The sequence below is a fragment of the Triticum urartu genome, chromosome 5A, assembly GCF_056163025.1.
Source record: "Triticum urartu cultivar PI428250 chromosome 5A, HENAU_Tu73, whole genome shotgun sequence".
NCBI classification, from domain to species: domain Eukaryota; kingdom Viridiplantae; phylum Streptophyta; class Magnoliopsida; order Poales; family Poaceae; genus Triticum; species Triticum urartu.
Window position 1 is genome coordinate 397,264,475 of NC_141877.1, and position 6,805 is coordinate 397,271,279.

Sequence of the window (6,805 nt, forward strand, 5' to 3'; positions counted from 1 at the left end):
CACCCCTCCCCATGGGCTGGTCCGAATTGGACTAGGGAGGAGGGGCGCACCCTTCCTTCCTTCTCCTTTTCCCTTCCCTTTCCTTCTCTCCTACTCCTACTACTTGGTAGGACTCCCCTAGGGCACACCATAGAGAGGGCCGGCCCCTCCCCTCCTCCACTCCTTTATATACGTGGCCAGGGGGCACCCCATAGAAACAACAATTGATCTCTTAGCCGTGTGCGGTGCCCCCCTCCACCATAATCCACCTCGATCATATCGTAGCAGTGCTTAGGCGAAGCCCTACGTCGGTAGAACATCATCATCGTCACCACGCCATCGTGCTGACGAAACTCTCCCTCAACACTCGGCTGGATCGGAGTACGAGGGACGTCATCGAGTTGAACGTGTGCAGAACTCGGAGGTGCCGTGCGTTCGGTACGTGATCGGTCGGATCGTGAAGACGTACGACTACATCAACCGCGTTGTGCTAACGCTTCCGCTTTCGGTCTATGAGGGTACGTAGACTACACTCTCCCCTCTCGTTGCTATGCATCACCATGATCTTGCGTGTGCGTAGGAATTTTTTTGAAATTACTACATTCCCCAACAGCTTCCCCTACACCCCTTCCCCATATGCCGCCGCCATCTTCCTCCCCTCGCGCCGCTACCATCTTCCTCTTTCACTGGTTGCCGTCGTAGCCACCATGGCTTCTCCCTTCCTTCTGCTGCCATGATGGCTACCCCCCTCGCTGCTACTCCTCACTGACAGGTCACTCCCCACTGCTCTGCTCCACGACGGATCCTCCTCTGACCGGCTTCCCTCACAACTACTGCAATACCTCCTGACTACCCCCTGTGTCACCGGCAGCCGCGGTGGTCTGCTCCTCCCGGATTACACTCATCAGCAAGTCAAACACAAAGTTCGTGGTAGGTCGACTCAAGAAGTTGGAACAAAAAAGGAGGCAGTTCGTGGAAGGTCAAACCGGAGTACTAATCCTGGGATTAGATGGGTGGTCTTGACCTGCAGCTACAGGAGGTTTCGACCTGCAGTTGGTGCCACCAATTATAGTCAGCTCTGGTTTTTTGGCTTCTCACAAATGAACTTGAGGATAGTTTTAATATGTGATGGATGAATTCGTTTGAGGCTTTGAGCAGCGTTGAACTGCATGTTAACGATATGTGAAAAATGCAGGCTTCCTTTGTTATGGACCTGGCGGTGCGCATTACAATAGTCAGAGGATGGCTTCAAATTTTAAAGGTCAGTGTCACTTGGATGGAGCATTCGGGCTTCAGAATGAAAAAGTGCAGGCCTTTTTTTCTTTGAAAAACACAAGCTTTGCCACCCCTTTTATGATGCTTATGGCATGTGCATAGTCTGTCACAGCAAACTAGGAGCAAGGAACACCTATCTTTAAAATATAATTTTTGCAAATGTAGTATGCCACACTAATACAATGCAGTATTTGAACTTCGGTCAACTTCCTATTAGGCACACTAATGCAATGCAGTATGCCACTTCTTTCTTCAAGTATTTCTTGTTACACGCATATTGATTCAGTTCAGAATCTCTACTATCATGCTACAATGATGCATTTCGTTGTCTTTAAAATTCACTGACAGTGCCCTATGCTAAAACACATACATCCCATGGTGCTAAGGTGGTCCTGAATGAGAGGAAGATTTTCTATATGAACATTTGAGGGGTGACAGTTTACATAATGTTAGAATGCCCTATACTGACTGAAACTTGTTGTTGTTGGGATGCTATTCAGCATGTGATGTGATTTCCCTTGAGGTGTAGCGTAGCCAGATGTATGCGTCTGCCACTGTTGGATTTATTGCTCAGATGGTCGCTCAAGCTCAATACTGATTAGTCCTTCCCCTAGGTGTCCCATTTTTTCTACATGCTCTGTAGGTCATCGAGTAAGAACAAAAAGTATGCCTCTAAGCTGCTTGTGTTTATGCCACAAAAGAATAGTATGGCTGCACATGGTCAACTGTTCTTGAACATTTTCTGTAGTAATTAGTATGGCTGTAGTACACTGTGTTGATTTTCAGCACGCCAACTTGATTAATGTTAGTGCAACTCATCTTCCACTGTCGTGGCGAGCTGTCGTGCCTGTGCACACATACCGATCACATCTTTATCTTTTATTGATATGGTGCCACTACATAATCAGTTGAGATTAGATGTAGTATCATTTGTGGAAATATTGGCGGATGGATAGACTCGATGTGTCTGTGTCTCTGTGTGTTTAATATTATTATTCTTGTAGAGTAAGCAAAACGACCCAACATATAATTATAGAACTAATTTCCATCTGTGTTCTATACACAGGGCCTGTCCTTCTTAATGAGCCCTTCACCAGTACTACTAGTTGCTTCATAGCAGAACCCAACATCTATTGGTCCCTCTATTTAGCTGGCAGCTTGTTTTGTTTGATTTCCATCTATTTAGTTGTTTTGTGCTTTTTTTCTCGGTTATGCTAAAAAAGTTTGTGTCTCTAGCATCCTATCTGCTGCTCTGCTGCCCGCTACCCACATGAACAGAGGGAGGAAGAAGGTCACACCACGCGGCACGGAGAAGGTCACATGAGGTGGAGAGAACAGGGTTGTCGCCGTTCGTGTGGAAGATGGTCGCCATTCGTGGGGATCAGTGTTGTTGGTAGGCTGCAGTGTTTGCTTCTCGTGAGGCCGCGTTCAGCCAATGTCCTCTGGATGGATTTACCCTTGCGTGGATGTGTGAGAAAACAAGCAAGCCAACTTTTTGATGCTTTTCCTAGAACGCACACATTCTTCACAATTACATTATGTATTCGTGCCTTTTTTAAAACACTTGCCAAAAGTGGCTATTTGTTTGTATTTGTGTAAAAACATATTTTTGATGTTTCAAAGAAAACCCAAGAAGGTCAAATTAAAATCACAGATCAGTTCATTTTTTTATAAAAATGGATTTTCCATGTTTAAAAAAACCTACAGGTTCAAATCTAAGTAGCGGGGTGGTTCGATGCTAATTACAAAAGCCGGATTTCTTCGGTCACTAAATAATAAACCAAGAAGTTCAAATATAAATAACGGAGCAGTTCACTGCTTATTACTACATTAGGATTTTTTCTGTTACTAAAGAATAATGCAAGAAGGCCAAATAAAAAAATAGAGTAGCTCAAAACTTATAGTGAAAATGGAATTACCCCGCTCTACAAAAAAACCTAGAGGTTCAAATTTAAATAATGGGGAAGTTCAATGATTATTACAATACCAAGAAGGTCAAATTGAAAAAACTGAACAATTCAAAAAGTTTATAAAAAATATTTCCCTCTTTTAAAAATAAGACCTAGAAGTTCAACTTTAAATAATTGAGCAGTTCGATATTTATTACATAATTAGAACTTTTCGTGTTACTAATGAATAACACCAAGAAGTCGTAATTAAAAAATGAAGTTGTTTGATGTTTATAAAAAACTCATATTTTCCCCAATACTAAAGATTGAAATTAAGAAGTTCTATTTAAAAAAGGGGAGTGCTTTAATGTATATAATAAAACTCAGGTTCTCTCGTTAATAGAGAATAAAACCAAGATGTTCGATTTGAAAAAAGTGGAGCAGTTTGATATTTATTTGAAAAATCAGATTTTTTTATTACTAAAGAATAAAACCAATAAGTTCAATTCAAAATAATGAAGAAGTTCAAAGTTTCTAACAAAACTCCAATTTTCACATTTATAAACATACACAAAAGAAGTTCAAATAAAAAAGTTAGAGCGGTTCAATGTCTATAAAAAACTCAAAAAATTCCCTTACTAAAAGCGAAACATAGAGAAGTTCAAATTGATAACAGCCTGAAGTTCACGTACTGCATGGTGTGTGTTTCGTGAGAGAAAAAAAGAATAAAAGGAAAAACTAAAAAAATGTTGCTAGAAGTTCAAGTGGTCGAACCGAGGAAGTTCAAAATAACTTATGAGAGAGGTTCACCGTAATTTTACATGTGCAAAAACACACACAAAAATCTTTTTTGTGTGTGAATTAAAATAATTCTCTCAATCCATTACCATTTTGAAACAAAAATGCTCTACATTCAAAAGTTTCTCCTATTCAACAACTTTTCAGAGGTGTATAAATATTCTTATTCTGAAGAACGGTTAAAACAAAATTGTGCATGTTGGTCGAAACAAAAGCTTAACCGTTATGTTATAGAAATTCATGTTTTAGGTATAAATGTGAAGTTCATGTTTTAGAAATTCATAAGTTCACGTGTACCATATACTGCAGAAATTTATCAATGAAAAAAAGGACCATCTAGGCCATTTCACTGACAACAAAAAATGCCTAAAAATGTTGCGAGAAAAATAAAGAGAAGTCCGAAGTGATAACTGCCGGAAGTTCACGTATTGCATGGTGTGTGTTTCATACGAGAAAATACAATAAAAGGCACAGTCTAAAAGTTTTGTTGCTAGAAGTTCAAGTGCTCAGCCCGGGAAAGTTCAAAAATTCTTTTGAAAGAGGTTCGCCGTGTATTTAGATGTTCAAATGGAAAAAGAAAGTATCTATTATATTATTAAAATGATAGAAAACGAACGGTGAAGATTAAGAACTCTATAGTTAAAGATGTTTGAACGGTAGAGGTTGATCTATATGTTGGCTGGAATTAACGTGTATTGGAGATGCGAACCGTGTACTACAAGGCAATCTCTGATTATTATTAATTTTTGTAAAAAAGGGCAATGTTGGAGACAAGCACGGCATTATTCACGTGTCCGTGTAAAACTAGGAAACATCGTTGGTTGTTTGGTCTGCGCTTGGCCGTGTATAAATACATGTACGTGCCCTTTAGTCTACTAAATCTTTGCCTTTGGTCATAGACAGTTTTTGTGTATGCTTTGTTGCTGGATGATTGATTGCACCAAGCCTGTCTTTGTATGTACAGATTGTTCTCGGCATCAAACCTAGCTTTGTACGTACAGATTTTTCTTGAAGCCTTTGTACATATAGTTTACTCTAGGTGAGTTGACATCGGCAAGTCAACCATGTCGGCTTCATTACTTCACATATGTTAAATTATCCAAACAATTTATTTCAGATATAAACAGACAAGATTTCAAGATTTAAAAATATAGTCTGGATGGCTATATATTTTGGACACAGAAGGCCTAATATTTTTGTGATAAAAACACAAAAAGCCTGATTTTTTTAGGGCACACAAAAAGCCTGATGGAATGATGTACATGTAGGAGATGTAAATCATACACATGCAATGAGTCGTAGTGGTTCAAAAGCCTAAGTGGAGTATGGAACCCATGCTGAAAAACAGAGGAGTCCAAAACGGAGGCATTTTGTCTATGTTTTTCTTTTCTTTTGAACCCCACCACATGTTCATTTGAACATAATTGCATGTATGTAAAAGCAGTGTGCAGTATTATCACACCTCTATTTCTTAATACTTCTTTCCTACCACTGATCGGACTGTGCTTCAAATGATACATGCATGAGAATCACGTTCATATGAAGCATTTTTTTCTTATCACATCAATCAATGAGACTGAGCTCAATGCAAATAGAATTTACTATGTGCAGGATACATACATACATATTGGAAAAATTAGGGCCTTTTTAAGTTGCATGATTAATACAAAATAGGAATAAAAAACACAAAATAAAAATTTGATATGAAATCAAATGCTATACGCTCGAATTTGTAAAAATTAATAATTATTGCACCACAGAAAAATGAAAATTTATTTCTGCATGTACTTCAAAGCAGTATTATCCTAACTCTATTTTTTAACACTGATCGGACCGTGCTTCAATAGATACATGCATGGGAAGCACGCCCATATGGAGCACCCTATGCATGAAGAATATTTTCTTACCATATCAATCATACTGACCTAAGTTTACATCAAATTTATGATGTGCAGGATACATACGCCAAAATTAGGGCCTATTTTACTTGCATCATTAATACAAAAATAGAAGTAAAACACATAGAATTACATTTTGATATCAACTCAGATCCCACGTGATTGAATTTGTAAAAAAAAATGCACCACGTTGAAAAGAAAGTTTATTTTCATGAGAATTTTTTCGGATGTAAAGTTATAATTGAAACGTAAAGTAAATTGTTAGGAAAAAACCAGATCCTCCTAATTTTTAATGAAAATACACTGAATAAAAGTGTTCACATGAAATCAAAACATACTGCACAACACAAGATAGAAAACAATGATGTGATTGATATAGAAGATTAAAACTAAAAATGAAAGCCCGCACCATGCAAGCAAACTGAATGATTGTAGGATAGAGGAGATAAAAATTAAAACAAATAGAAACTATTGTACCACGAAAATATTACATATGCATAAAATGCTTCTCCCCGTAATTGATCATATGCACTTGAGATGCTATTGGTGATGGATGAATTATGGGCTTAGTATTCTTCAACTACAATTTGATATCAACTAAAATTCTACATGGTTGAATCTGTAAAAGTTTATTTTACTGCACCACAGCAAAAAGAATAATTCTTTTCGGGAGACTTGGAATCAGATGAAAAGTTATCTTAGAAACGTAAAGCGCATTGTAAAGAAAAGTCCCGATCATCCAAAATTTTATCAAAGAAACACATAATCTGAAGTTTCATGCAAAAGAGAAGCATACTGCCCAACAGAAGGAAAAAATGATGGCACAATATGGAAGATTAAAACTAAAAATCCCGCGTCATGCAAGCAAACCGAATTACAGTTGAATACAGAAGTGAAAAACTAAAACAAATAGAAACTTCTATAGCAAGAATAGATACCTATGCACATATTAAGAATTATTCAATC